Source organism: Equus przewalskii, chromosome 8, assembly GCF_037783145.1.
Source record: "Equus przewalskii isolate Varuska chromosome 8, EquPr2, whole genome shotgun sequence".
Taxonomy (NCBI): domain Eukaryota; kingdom Metazoa; phylum Chordata; class Mammalia; order Perissodactyla; family Equidae; genus Equus; species Equus przewalskii.
In genome coordinates, this window is record NC_091838.1 from 28,210,874 (window position 1) to 28,226,424 (window position 15,551).

At 37.4% G+C, this 15,551-nt stretch overlaps 1 protein-coding gene across 6 annotated transcripts in view; it reads right to left on the reverse strand.

Moving 5' to 3' along the window:
- XKR4 (XK related 4) overlaps window positions 1-15,551 on the reverse strand; it is a 423,291-nt gene that overhangs the window by 241,592 nt on the left and 166,148 nt on the right. The gene's annotated exons all lie outside the window — the stretch shown is intronic.

Below are 15,551 nucleotides of genomic sequence, written 5' to 3' on the forward strand. Positions count from 1 at the left end.
AAAAAAAAAATGAACTACTTTGGTGTAAATCTAATACAATGTACAGAATTGTATGCTGAAAACTGCAGAATGCTGGTGGAAGAAATCAAAGATCTAAATAAATTCAGATATACTATGTTGTTGGATTGTGAGAAAGCATAGTAAAGATGTCAGCTTTTTCAAAATTAACATACAGTTTTAACAAAATGTCTATAAAAAATCCTAGCAAGATTGTTTGTAGACATAGGCAAGATCATTCTGAAATTTATGTGGGAAGGCAAAGGAGCTAAAATAGCTAAAACAATTTTGATAAGAAGAATAAAGTGAGAGGAATCATCTACTCTACTCAGTTTCAAAACTAATTATATAGCAACACTAATCAAGACTGTGTGGTGTTGGCAGGAGGTAAACATATAGATCAATGGAACTGGATACAGAACCTAGAAATAGATCCACGGAAACATGCCCAACTGATTTTTACAAAGGTACAAAAGCAATTTGTGGAGGAAAGTCACCCTTTTCAACAAATGGTGCTGGAACAATTGGACATCCATAGGCAACACCCCGCCCCAGAAAAAAAAAAAGACAAAACAAGCTCAATACAAATCTCACACGTTATATACAAATTAATGCCAAATGGAACCTGGTCTTGAGTGTAAAACATGAAATGATAAAACTTGCAGAATAAATACAAGAGATATTTAGGAAAACAGATAATCTTCTGGATCTTGGGCTAGGCAAAAGGTTCTTAGATTTGATGCCAAAAGCATGCTTTGCCACCAAAATCATGATCCATAAAGGAAGATAAATAAATTATATCAAAATTTTAAACTTTGCCCTGAAAAAGACTTTGTTAAAAGAATGAAAAGACAAGCTACAGTCTGGTAGGAAATATTTACAAACCAGGTACCTAACAAAGGACTAGTATACAGAATATATAAAGAACTTTCCACCAGTGAGGATCCACAGATGGCAAATAAGCACTTAAAAAGACGTTCATCATCATTAGCAAATTAAAACTACAATGAGATATCACTAGGCGTCTATCAGAACGGCTAAAATAAAAAATGGCAACCACACCAAATGTCGGTGAAGATGCAAAGACACTGGATCAGTCAGACATTACAGGTGGGAATGCAAAATGTCATGGCCACTCTGGAAGATAATTTGGCAGTTTCTTATAAAACTAAATGTGTAGCTTCCATATGACCCAGCAATTGCACTCTTGGGGATTTATGCCAGGGAAATGAAAACTTCAGTTCATATAAATGTTTATAGCAGCTTTACTCATAGTAATAAAAACTGGACACCACCTGGTGTGTTTCAACAGGTGAATGGTAAACAAACTGTGGGGTGTATCCATGCTGTGGAATACTACTCAGCAATAAAAAAGAACAAACTATTGATACATGGAACAGCTTAGATGAATCTCCAGATTACTACTACATTCAATGAAAAAAAAGCCAATCCCGAAAGATTACGTACTATGTGATTCTACTTATATAACATTCTTAAAAAGAGAACAGAATAGTCGTTGTCAGAGTTTGAAGTAGGGGTGGATCTAGGAGGTAGCAAGTGTGCTTTGAAAGGGCCCCATGAGGATCCCTGTGGTGGTGGAAAGTTTCTTGACTGTATCCATGTCAAAATCCTGGTTGCGACACTGTACTCAAGTTTCGCAAGATGTTATCATTGGGGGAAACTGGGTAAAGGATACCAGGATCTAAGTTCCCGTATTGTTTCTTACGACTGCATGTCAATCTGTAATGTTCTCAAAATAAAAAAATTGAATTAAAAAATATAATAGAAATAAATAGCAGTTGGAGGAAACAATGAGCTTTTGCTTGAAAAAAAAATTGCTCTGTAGGGAGCTTAAGTATTCCCTGAGTATAAAATTCATTAGTTGGTGCACTAGGAAGATGAGACTACAATTACTTTTACAAGTGAATTGTAATATCTAGTTTCATTTCAAAAGGTACCTTCAGGATCCATTATAGATGCCACTATTTTGAAATTTTTAAGCATAAGATTTTTAAATGAATTAAATAAATTTTACAACCCTTAATTTTCTTGACAACACCTTTAGCTATTATTTTTTAATCACTACAAAACAGCAAAGCCTAAAATTGTTACCAGGCATTGTATTCTTCACAAACAACAAGGCTCTTTCCCTGAGTCCTTGGAAGCTAGTTTGCAGTCTTTGCGTGTGACTGAATCCTGAGTGTCCCCCGGAGGGCACACACTGCCCCTGATAACTGATAGAATTCTTCACGATCTTCTTAGATGAGCGGAGGAAAGGAAGTGGGAATATGTCTTGTGCAAAGGAAATTCAGTCAGGTTCTCACAGTAAGTCAGTTACTCTTTTTCTTACTAGCTAAGTCGGGTTAGCAGTGCTCAGAGAAAGCTTCTTTTTTTTTATTTCAGCTTAGCAGGTTTTTAGCAACAATACACTTCTCTTCAACAGGCTTCTAATTCCCACAAGCAAAGCCCCTCCAGAGTGGCATTCCGTGTGAGGCCCTTAGGGTGAACATGGATGGGAAAGGATTGGCTCTTCCCTCCCAACAAAGGGCCAGCAACCTGCTAGGCTGTGAAGAAGGCCTTCTGGTGAGCCGACTGTGTCTGGCTTTGTTAGCACAGCAGGGTCTGCTGAGCACACAGCACATTTCAGCATCCGCTTCCAAGATCTCCTCTCTCTCATTCAGTAAAAGATTTTCTTTGGCTCTAGGTTCCCTGACGGGAATCCTAAATCCTCTTAGGAGAAGTTGAAGCATCTTGGATATTGAGAGCCAGTGTTTTGGGATTCCTAATGCCTATTCTCATCAGCACTTCAGGTTTAGTAGATGCACCTGAAGTCTCTAATATGCAAATGTACTCCGATCTAAGTTGATTTTCTAAATATGGCCTTGAACTTATCAGCTCAACACAAGATTGCCCTTCTGAAATCTCCAGGGACCAGTAACTGATCACTTAGTAGACAGATTGTATTCCAACTTTTGGCACTTGTAATTTTCCTATTTATATTTTGATTTTTTGAAAATACAAATTGGTTGAAAGTGTTGGGTGATTTGTTCTTGTATGTTTTTTTTTTTTTTTTTTAATTTATAATGCTTCCTGGGTTACCGGAGTTTTCTCTTTTTTTTCAAGAAACATTTGAAATACCTCCTTTTGACCTTAAATTTCCAACCCTAAAGTATAACTTTCTCTTCTGCACCTCAATGGTCTATAGAAAACCAAAAACAGACAGCCTCTAACCAAACAGATTTTGTTTGCCTAGTTTTCACAGAGTACAGGGTGGGATGATTTAGAACTTATTTACTTCAAAAAGAATCTGTAAAGCATTGGGAGAAAAACAGGGATGCTGAATATGAAAAACAATGTAAATCAGGAAGTATCACAAAACTATGCTGTATTTTTGGAAGCTAACATCCCCCTAGACCAAATAATTTTGTTGACAAAAATATAGTTTAAGGACAAATTTTCTGGAGAGCATTAATTTGGTCCTGAGCAAAAATCTGTGTCAGGTCACTTCACATGCAGCTTTCCTTACAACATAGACATTTTCACATCTGGCTCTAAATATTTTTAAATCTTGGTATTTTTAAGAAGTGCTCTCCTATTTGATAGGAGGATGGTACTAATCACACGGAAGGAAGTTCCCTCTATGTCCATTCACTGAAGGAGTGAACTCAAAGGCTCTGTGATCCCATGAGAAGAGGAAAGGAGCCCAACTTCCCAAAGGTCATCAGCTTTTGGCTGAAGGCACATTGCCGGAGAGAAATGCAGATCTGTTTCCTGGACAACATTGGCTGCCACCTGGGACCTGGGCTAACCCTCCTCTTGGAGGGCACTCCCTCACCAAAGGATGTTTGCCCCTGTCTGCCTGTGGGCTCACCACTCAAAACACAATCCTCACAACCCTGTATCCCTATGAAGCCAGAACACATGGCCTCCTATTCAATGCCTCGAAAGCAAAGAGGCTGCCGCTTGGCACAATGCCTTTGGAAGGTGTCTATTCTGTGCATTCACAATAGGGACATGGGAGAAGGATGCTCCCTAATGTCCAATAGTAGCCCTGAAGTCAATACTTTCTCTGGGTTGCCTTCTCTCTCTTCCCATTTTCATAAATTCCATGTCTCCTTTCATAACCCAAGTCTCGCCTCCCCATCTTCTGACCTTCCTAGACAATCTCACTGTGGTGGGACTCCCTTCTCTTTCTATGTCATTTTTATTTTCGGAACCAGAACTACTCATTTTGCAATTGTCATCTTGAAATAGGAAACTTGGAAAAGTTCTCTTTATTTTGCATTGGTGCTTTTTGAAAATATCTATGACAATTCTTTCTTCTTGTGGGAATTAAATGTGACTCTTATTCCCAAGCCGGGTACTGCAGGGCTCCATACAGCCTCCTCAGAATACAGACTCATACCTGCAAGGGTGAAAAATCAATAATGTCTGCAGAATTCCTGTGAGCCCCCTCTTGTTTATATTCAAAAATAAACACAGGCTTGCTTCTTGATGTCTTGAATGAGGTAATGTCAAATGCCTTGAATATGGTAAGAGAGGTATGATAGACTAACATCAAAGACAGTTGTTGAAGGGGTGATACAAAGGTTTAGAGCAATTACTTCTTTGTGCCCATAAACCTTGGCTGTAGTTTGGCTGAGCTAGGCAAAGTCATCTGCATGCTCCCCAAGACCAAGTGAACTATGTCAGCTTGGGGGTTCCCTACTTCCCATCTTAGACCTCAAGAGTCTCTCCTCTCTCCTCTCTGCACTCACACACATTTCTTTATGAGAGGATAAGTGATATCTATATTCCTGAGCAGCCAATAATTTTGTAGAATAAGGTAATCAGTTTTACTTCATGGGTGTGTGTGCCTATTTGACGTACTGCTTGATTTTGGAATATCCAATTCATCTGAGATCAGAGGATCAGAGAGGGAGAAAAGTAGAAGATATGTTCCAAGATGGAGCCAGGAGCCATGGGCCTTACAAACCATTGTAAGAACTTGGGCTTCTAGTCTGAGGGAGATGGGCTATGATCTGACTTGTGTTTTAACAGGATCAATCTGACTGCTGTATTGAAAATAGCCTGAAGGTTGGCGAGGGGTGGGGCAAAACAAGAAATTACAGTGACTTACAAGTATCATTTGCATTACTAGCAGAGGGTTGGACTCTGGAAGTATTTTGAAGGTATAGCCAATAGGAAGCCCTGATGAATTGGATGTGGATGTAAGTGAAAGAAAAGAGTTAAGTCTGAGGCAATAGTTTAAAAATATATCCCCACTTTCTTTGACAATCCACTTCTCGAAGGTGAAGACTAATTTCCCTCCCCTTTAGTGTGGTCTGAACTTAGTGACTTACTTCAAATGAATGGAAAGTGGTGGAAGTGATGATGTGTGACTCACAAGACTAGGGCGAAGAAAGGTACTATGGTTTCCTTCTTTCTCACTCTCTCTCAGTCATTTGCTCTGGGGGAAGCCAGCTGCCACGTCATGAGGACACTCAAGCAGCCATATGGAGAGGCCCGTGTCAGTGAGGAACTGAGGCTTCTTGTCAACAGACATATGAGTTGAGCCACCTTGGAAGTGGATCCTCTAGCCCCGGTCAAGCCTTCAGATGATGCAGCCCTACATGACATTATCTCAGCAAACTCATGAGAGACTTTGAGCTAGAGCCACCCAGGTAAGCTGCTTCTGAATTCCTGACCCATGGAAATTATGAAAAATAAATATTTATTGTTTAAAAAACAAACAGGGGCTGACCAGGTGGTGTAGTGGTTAAGTTCGTGCACTCTGCTTCAGTGGCCTGGGGTTTGCAGGTACCTACGCACCGCTCATCAAGCCATGCTGTGGCAATGTCCCACATACAAAATAGAGGAAGATGGGAATGGATGTTAGCTCAGTAACAATCTTTCTCAAGTGGGAAGAGGAGGATAGGCAACAGATGTTAGCTCAGAGCCAGTCTTCCTCACCAAAAACACAAAAAACAAAACAAAAAAAATAAAAAAACAAACAAATGAATCATTAAAACGTAATAAAATAATATTTACAAATATTATTGAGGGTTCATATTATATAATTTATTAAATTTACAGATTTAATTCCTGTATTTTCTGACATAATGTATGAAAAAATATTACCTATAAAGAACCCAACACCTTGGCCATCATCTCATCATAATTCAAACCTCTGTATCTCTATTATTAAAAGAATAAAAAGTAGATCTCTAGGCATCAGTAAGAAAGAAGAGAGGAGAAGGCACGTACTTTTTTTACCCATGAGTTATCATTTTTGAGGTCTGCTGTGATCTGAGGAATTGTGGCAGGGTTGGTAGCATGAAGGCATGGCTTGATAGAACTACCATTTGGCTCTCTGGTTTAAAAAATTACCAAAGGGTAAATTCCCTGCTTTGTCTTCTTTCTCTTTCCTGGTAATTTCTCAATAACATCAGCTGTGAAATGAATTGGCCTCACGTTAGACCTGAGGAGAATGGGTGGGAGTTATACACAGACTTCAAGGATTAATAATTTTAATAATTTTATTGGAGTGTACTTATTTTTTTTTTCTTTTAAAAAGGGTTCTGGAAGCTCTCTTCAGCTTGAAGAAAAGATCACCAGCATTCTCTTCCACAAAAACAACACATGGCTGTCAGGATGGTAGTTTCTATTCTAGACTTCATTTGCTGAGTAATTTTAATCAAAGTCACAGCTGACATCTGGATAGCACTTTACAGTTTATAAAGCACTTTCATACACACTAAGAGATTTATCATCTACATCACAGTCCTTTGAGGGAAGTGTTGATGCATAATGTTGACAGACAGGATCCTGAGTCTCAGGGAAGTTTGGAATTCCCTTGGGCCACAGAGAAGTTGGTGGCAGAGCTGGTATCCACTATTCCATAGCTGCTTCTCAAATCATCCAGTTGTCATTAAAAATAAAGCACTTAGCAGCATGCCAGGCATATAATAACAGGACAGTAAATGATTACTATCATTAAAGGAACAAAAATGACACCTTGCCCTATGAAAGAACTGAGGCTAGAGTTCTTTAGTAGAGTTAGTTTGGGATCGGGATCTCTCTGAGTGCATCGCATCGGAACACCGACTTGGGTCCCCATCACCTCACAGAGCCAACGCGGGGGCATTGCTTCTGCTGCCCAGGCCCTGGGAAGGAGCACATGGCCACAGAAGGTAGTAGCGGGTCTCACAGTTTCTTTGCCAACTTACTTTGGGAATCGCACAGGTTAAGCCAGGAAAGAGCAGACTAGGACATGCTTGAAAATATGCAGTCTGACAGTTTGCTTGAGGTTTGGGATGTAAACTTTGGAAGAAGTCTTTTCCTGTATTTGGGGGGAAAATCATGCTAAGGAGTTCACTTGGGGATTTTTTGACAGAGCACACCAGAATATAAACAACGAGAGAAGTGACTTTAAAAAAGCTCCCCCACATCATCCCCCATCCCCTCTCAAATCAAGAATGAGGCACAACGAGAAGTTTTCCTCATGAAGTCTGTTTTTCTCCTTTCTTACAGATTAACGAAACTTGATATTGGCTGTGAGGCTCACAGTTCAATTTGAGTGGCATGTGCGTATCTGAATTTTTTGTCTCAAACAATAGTTTTTTCCCCATTCACCTTTGAACTTTAGGGAATTCCCACTTCCCGTCTTAGACCTCAAGACTCCCTGCTCTTCCCTCTCCTACTTGCACACATTCCTTTGTGAGAAAATAAATGATGTCCGTGTTGCTGGGCAGCCAATAATTTATTTTAGAATCAAATAATCAACTTCACTGAATGGTTACGTGTGCCTATTTGATGAACTATTTAATTTTAGGCACCTAACTCAACTGAGATCAGAGCATCATTATTTAGGGTACATCAATATTATCACGAACCTAGTCATTTTTCCCAAAATTATAAATAATTAATATTGAAATTCTTTTAGGAAAGTCATCGCCCAACTCCTGCAGAGAGAAAAACTAAAACCCAAAAAATTTTTATGATTTTTTCCTAGAGGCAAATGGGGATTTTACTTTTCCCTTGGTACCTATTGTCATTTGAAACCTGAGCCACTATGAAAGACCTGTTTTTCCTCTCAGATACAAAGCAGAAAGTGGTAAAATTCTTCATATTTTAGCATTTTAACAAAACCATTAGTTCAAATTCAGAATAAAATCTTCTTAGATAAATCTAGAACTGTTAGATTTTTCTTTGATGTTCCATAGGAAGTGGATGAATTTTAAGTCTTCAAACCTATATGTATTATGATATTTTAACTTATAGAATGATTATTATTTAGTCCTGTTTTCAAACTTTTATTAATTTTGGTAAAGCCATTGATACCTCATATTATCATTAAATGGTCTTTGAATAACTTTCATTTTCATATCTAAAATCAAATATATATATTTTAAATCCCAAATATCTTATTAGTTCAAAGTGATTGTAACTCCTTAGGAATGATTATAAATGGTCATACCAAAGTAAAGAATTATTATACTTACACGTACACTCATTATAAAAATTAGAAGTAATCAAGCAAAATGTAGGCTTAAGCTGTGTTACTCTTTTATGTGGTCTCATTTTCCATGTCATGAAAAAAATGATGGGTGTGGGTAGCATATATGACTAGAGGACTACAGGAAGAAGTGTTTCTACTCTTGTAATAATATAGCTCTTTACAAGCTAATTAACAGCAGAGCATGCACTACCAAATGTTTGTATGTAAGTAACAGGCGCTCTGAACTAACATAAGCTTACCTAGTGGTTTGCCCATTTGTATATTTACTAAATCCTGACAGTACTCTCCATTCCACGTCCGATGACTCAGAACACACACAGCAAACTCTTTTGTGCCAGATGGAAAGAGAAACAATGGCTCTCACAAACATAAGAACACATCAGTTAATTCTTAGTTAGGCTCAAAATACACCATTGGATCAGGGATATTGGCATGCTTTTCTACACTCTCCTGCCCTTAGTAAAATGGCTGTATTTATTTCAAAAGTGGGCAATCCTATAATCAGGTAGCTTGTATTTGAATGAAACATAAAAATATATTGCAAGGCCAAAGAGAAATAATTTGACCATCATTAATGATATTGTTACCTTTAGAAATTTGATGCATCTTTCCAAAAACAATTTAGAAAGCTTTGTCAACTCTTTTTCATCTTATGCTCACATTAATATTGGCTCACATTTGAGAGAAGAGCAAATGCATGGTTTTATTCTGCAAAAAAGTGTAACTGCTTTCATCTATTCCACCCATATCTAGTCATTTCTCTGTTGGCTTCCAAATAATGTCTCTTAGAAACAATATACCAAGCAATTGGCACCACTCTTGAGGAAATGAGCATGACTTCATGATAAAGACTTTCTCACACTGGGTGATGAGGTTGAGAGGAAGAGTTGTTCCGAGCGAGCACATAACCCTGGTTGCTCTATTAGCATTTGAAATGGTGGCTCGATCATAAAATAAAGACTCTTCTCAGACCATGGCAGTTTTCAAGCCAAAGAAACATGACAGTTGGACTGAAACTATATTCAGTCGACTAAACTATATAATTTGCTACCCTTAACACTTCAGATATATCAAAATATAGGAAAGAGGATGACAGTTTCACCCTGACAGCAGCTGGCCCACTTAAACAGTGAGCAAAAGGGCACGTCACAATTGAGACAACTCCAGTGAGTTCTGCCAGGATGAGAGTAGAGCCACTGAAGATATCCTCACCTCAGCATCATTTGTGAATTTATGGACACACAATGTGGAGATCAATGGCACAGAGTCAGAACCTCAGAACATTTTAGACATGGTAAAGAGGAGCGTGTCCTGAGCCCTGCCTTTCACAAACACACTTGTGGCTAACAGTTTTCAAACTTCAGGAAGATGCTTCTCCACATGGCTTGCCTGTGTTCTCCAGATAAAAGAGGACCACAGGTAAATGCCTTGAAGTTTTGTGTTATTTTGCTGCCAGAGTTGGGTGTTCTTTGGTGTATGGGGAGGATTTAAACTGGAATCACTTAGGCAAGAGAACAGAAAAAATTGAATTAATCTTCAGTCCTTCATCTTAAAAGGTATGGACACAACAGGTTCTTGAATAATGGAGTTTTATTTCCCAATAACCAGTAAGAGTCAATTTCTTTTTTGGGCTTCTCTTCATTTTCCAATTTGCGGTTTTTGAGATATGTATGAGGTAGCATAGTATCTCAAGAGTTGCCCATGGAAGCTGAAGAATATTTTTAAATATTAAGCAGGTCATTATACAATTGAATTTTGTATATGTGTAGGTGTAACTGTAATATGAGAGAAGTGCCAGGCTAATTCTTTACTAACTATATGGATCTAGCTTTTTTTTCCAGTGGTGGTGAAAATTGTACTTCATGATGATGATTTATGTAATAAAATTAAAATATTTTGTAGTATTTTATAAAATAACAATTTATCATGCATGACTCATTATAATATTTGAATATGAACACGATTTCTGAATTGAAGTATTGTTTTAAAAACTTTATTGACAATCCCAGTCAGTACTTCCTTATTAGAATGAAGCTTCTACAAATTGAAATGAACAAAAAAAGTCTAAAAACTACAATAACCCAAGAAGAACTGATCATTTGACCTTACTATCTTTAGAACAAAAATTGTGTGAAGATATTGATTACAGCAATATATTTGGTGATTTTGTTGAAAGACAGACAAGAAAAATAATATTTTGGAAAAGATATGTAATAATTTGTGAGTTATGTGTGCTTCATTTTATTACTTAGCAAATGCTGCTAATTCATAGCCTAATGCTTAGACTTATGCATTAATAATAAAGCTCAGTCATCACTGATATTTTGATAATTTTCAGTCATATACAAGCAATATAAATAATATTCACCCGTTTTTTGATTTTGACTTTTTAAAGGTATATTTATCAAGGTAGGAGAATGACTACAATAGAATATATTTCATTTAACAGTTTGTAAGATTGATTTATGACTTTTAAATATTTAGACACAGTACATGGGCTTCCATCTGTATCTTGCTCCATAGCCTGGAAGTGTTTCAGGAGATACGTGTGTAAGTCTATATATACACTTACAAAATAGCTCTGCTTATTATTAAATAGCATATCAGTGGATATACTGTTCTATTCCTTTAGTAGCACCTTAACATCATGGATTTATAAATGATGTAGAGAATGCAAATAATGATATCTGAGAGATGCACATAATTGAACAACAATCATTTGGAGGACCGTATGTCCAGAGCCCATATTGACCTCCCTGGGAGCTGACTGAGTGTTCTCAAGAGCAGGATCTGGACATAAATCCTGGGAGGCAGTCATTCTATTAAACATTGCTCAACAATCCAAGTTGGCTTTTAATTGGCTTCTCCAAGTGCTGTCAGTCTCAGCTATACACAGAGGCAGCCAATAAAGTATAGTTCTTCATTTAAATCCTCCATAAATAGTTACCAAAAAAACAAATTTTCCATGGCAATACTGAAGTTTACATAGCTTTGCCTAAAATGCAATTTATTTTTCTATTGTCTAACTGGATTTATTTTGTTCTTTCTCTTTCCAGTTCAGATACCGGATGTTGATGTATCTCTGGAATTTGTGAGAAAAATAAAATTGCCTTTAAAAAAATTTCTGCAAAATGTAATAACAGTTGATGATTTGTTTCTGTCTTGACATTTCAAAAGCAGTCATTAATGTGTCCAATATTTACTGAAGTAGTATAAATCAAGTGTATCTGTAATTACTTATTTAGAAAACAGTTAAGAAGAATGGTTGACTATTTCACAGCAGGACTCTCAGAAATTGTGGGTTCTGAGGAATGGATAGGAAATAGAAACTACTTTAGGTTTTATCTTTGCATCTCCATCTACAAATTAATGCGAAGAGTTGCACTATCGTTTCCTGGTGCTCAAGCTACCTTGTGAAAAAGGTAGAAGATGAGGAGTGATTATTGCTTTCTGTATGAAGTTATTCACTGGTTATTATGACTGTCATCTTTGCTATCTAGGCTATGACTACTTGAGCAGAGGGAATTAGAAAGGCAAATAATTCTTGTGCATTTCTCAGACCACTGGAATAATTTTGTTCCAAATCTTCCGTTTTGGAGAGAGTAGCGTTTATTGCTAAGAAGTTCGTATTCTCGAATAGTTGGAAAGCACCTTTGGCTTTCCAGCTATTCATCACCAAACCAATGCCTTCAAAGAAACTAAGCGTTGAAGGTATTCTGTTAAATACAATCTAAGAAACCCAGGAAAACACTGGCATTTTAAATACTGACATTTAAATACTGGCATTCACTGCGTGAAGTGCTGTTCAATTATGAGGGGTGCACTGTGTGGATTGACTTAGTACTTTCTAGCAGAGGAAATTGTTTTTACTGATTTGCCAGAGGCGTTGAAAATCCTGATTAGAAGCACTGTTAAGGGGCCTTTGGAAGAATTACACATAAGTGAGCCATCAAAATGCTGACATGAACAACCTTCATCATTCTAACGGGATGAAGGTGAATGTGGAGAAGGACTCTTCTCCATCTGGAGAAGGAGGGCATCTTAGAGAGGCCGGCCCGCGTGACTGCTTCTGGCCAATGATCCTCCAATGAGGACAAGGTTTTCTGAGGAGAATTTGGCCAAGAAAAAGTGCTTAACAATTTTACCTAGGATCAACCCTATACACCAAATGATTTAGACTAATTAGTATAAACTAGATAAACCTGGTATGAACTCAATGAACTGGTGAATACTTGTGAAATTTTCTTGGCTAAGCAAATTGCTGAAGGAGAAAGTCATGAGGAGTGTAAGTAAAGTCATACTGAAATACTAAAAGGTATTCTATGACAAAATATCAATGCTATAGACCTAGATTCTGTGTTGGAGGATATATTTCTTCTTAGGATGATCCAGTTATGAGGAGAGATCATTGGGTCTAACGTTACTAAGATTCCTCCCTGGCATTCTCTAACTTAATCAGACCCAAACCAACGATCCTTGTTTACGTTGTTCAGCCAAAAAATGAATATATTTCTTATAAAATATCTTGGAAGAGTATAAGATATTTATGCGATTTAAATTTTCTTTCCCTATGTAATTGAAAATCAAATTTATTATCGTATTCCTTTTTTTCAAATAATTAAGCTGAATTATTCTTTACATTTATTATTATTGTTAAAAATGATTAAAGAAGACAATTTAGGTGACACAAACAAACTTTATTTAATACTTCATGAAGCAGATAGTCTCCTTTTGGAGAATTACAAAATGGAGTGGAAGGCAGGAAGATTTTATAAAATAAGGAATAAAGAACAAGGAAGAGAAAAATAAAAAATATCTGATTGGCTGGAGCCAGAGTTAACCTTGTTTGGAGTGAGAAGGCCCAGAGTTGTTTGGCCTTTGGGGATTGGCTGACTGGATAGGCTGTATTTCCGGTCAAGTGGAGTGTTTACAGGGACATGAAAGTGATCTAAGTTTTGGTTTGCTGACATGGCACCCTGGGCAGGAGTGGCTCCATCTTGGGGTTAGAAAGTTATTCTAACACTATAAAATCTATGCAACCTATCTTCTACAATAATAGCGTGTAAGATAGCCTTACAACAATATTGTATTTTAAAGTTACATGCTTTAAAAAACTTTTTTAAACCTTTTATTCTAAGTATCTATTAAAATAGAAATATGGAATGATGAGTACTTTTACTTTCAAAAGTGAAATAATTTTCTTTAAAACTAAAACATCATATCTGTCTTTCAAATATTTTGTACAGACATTTCATTTCATAGCAAAGATTTTCTGCAAAATGCATAAACTTCTTATTTAAAATAAGATTTTACAATTTGAGTTTTCTAATATTTTTCTAGGAAATAACATGTAATTCCAGATTAGTTTCAATACAGGAGTCTTATTTTTTACCCAAAGCACACACTAAAGAAGTCTGCTTTTACTGCATTAGGCACTTGTTGTGGGCTGAATTGTACCCCCCCAAATTCATATGTTTTAGGTCTAACCCTCAGTACCTCAGAATGTGACTGCATTTGAAGATAGGGCCTTTAAAGGGGTGATTAAGGTAAAATGAGGTCATTAGGGTGGGCTCTGATCCCACCTGGTGTCCTTATAAGAGGAGGCGATTAGGACACACTCACACAGAAGGGTGACGATGTGAGGACACAGGGAGAAGGCCGCCATCTGCAGGCCAAGGAGAGAGGCCTCAGAAGGAACCAACCCTGCTGACACCTTGATCTTGGACTTCCAGCCTCCAGAACTGTGAGAAAATAAATTTCTGTCGTTTTAGCCACCCAGTCTGTAGTAGTTTGTTCTGGCAGCCCTAACAAATTAATCCAGCACTAGACACAATATTAGTGATACTGACACTGCTATTATTTTGTTTTTCACGTCTGGATTCATGATTCCCATGATCAACATCTTTATCTTGCTTCAGGTTCTGAATTTGTTCAGTTTGCTGGAAGTCTTATGCATGAACACAGTGAAAGAACTGATTCTGCACAAACAAGCTTTATTCCTGTATTCTTCATCTTTAGGGGCAAGGATTCAGAATTAGAGAGCTTTGCATATACCCACTCCTTTGAGTTTGACTAGATAGTACTGACTCATGACAAATCTACTAATGAAGCCATAATTAATTAGCGAAGGCATGGCCACACACACACACACTCACACCCTCTTCTCCCAATATATACTGTCTTCATTCTACTGTATTCTATTACACTTATGATAAAAATTAAGCTAGCAGATATTGTAATGTTTTCTCCCATTGAATGTGATTCCATCACCTCATCACACCTCTTAGAGACAGGCTAAGGCATTCTAAGTGTTTTTGTTGAAGTTTAGTTAATTGGCCCAAATCAGGCAGTGGTATTTATCAGAGGAGTTTATCTCCAATAGTTTCAGTATCTCCAGACATGATTAGTTAATAGAGGAAAGTAAGTCATTCTACAGCTAATTAAAATTTACACTAAAACATATTCTTAGAATTCTTCTTTAAAGGACAGAATAGAGTAATTAACTTCATCATAATGGTAGCTAAACAGAGGTGTCATCTGCAGCAAATTTTAAAGGAATGAGAATGTTTAAGTGCAATGTAGCACTTGTTGTGTTTGCTGAGTTAGCATGGCTTGGGAGGAGGAGAGACAGAAATTAGGGGAGAGGCAGGTCAACACCAGATTAGCAGTCATGGAAGACAGATTTGGTGAGAGATCCTGGAGGCAGAGTGGAGGCTGGTGGATGGACAATTGACAGAAATCTGGCATGAAGTGCTAAGACCCTGTCAAAAATGCTCAAGAGCTGCAATCTAGGAAGCAGGTGTCCATCTAAAACGAGGGATTGTCATAAGCTCTGTGGCAAATGGAGAGCCCCATAAATTCTGTTTAACACCTTCCCCTTTGCCACTCCTGATTTTTGGGGGCTATCCCATTACACAGTGGCTTTACCTGGCAGCATCTTTAAGGCACTACTCACACAGATCTAAACTTTATTTACTATCCAGTTGCTTATTAATCTTGGGTTACTAATTTACTCTGAATCTTTTTTTTTTTTAAGATCAGAAGACTTCAATTC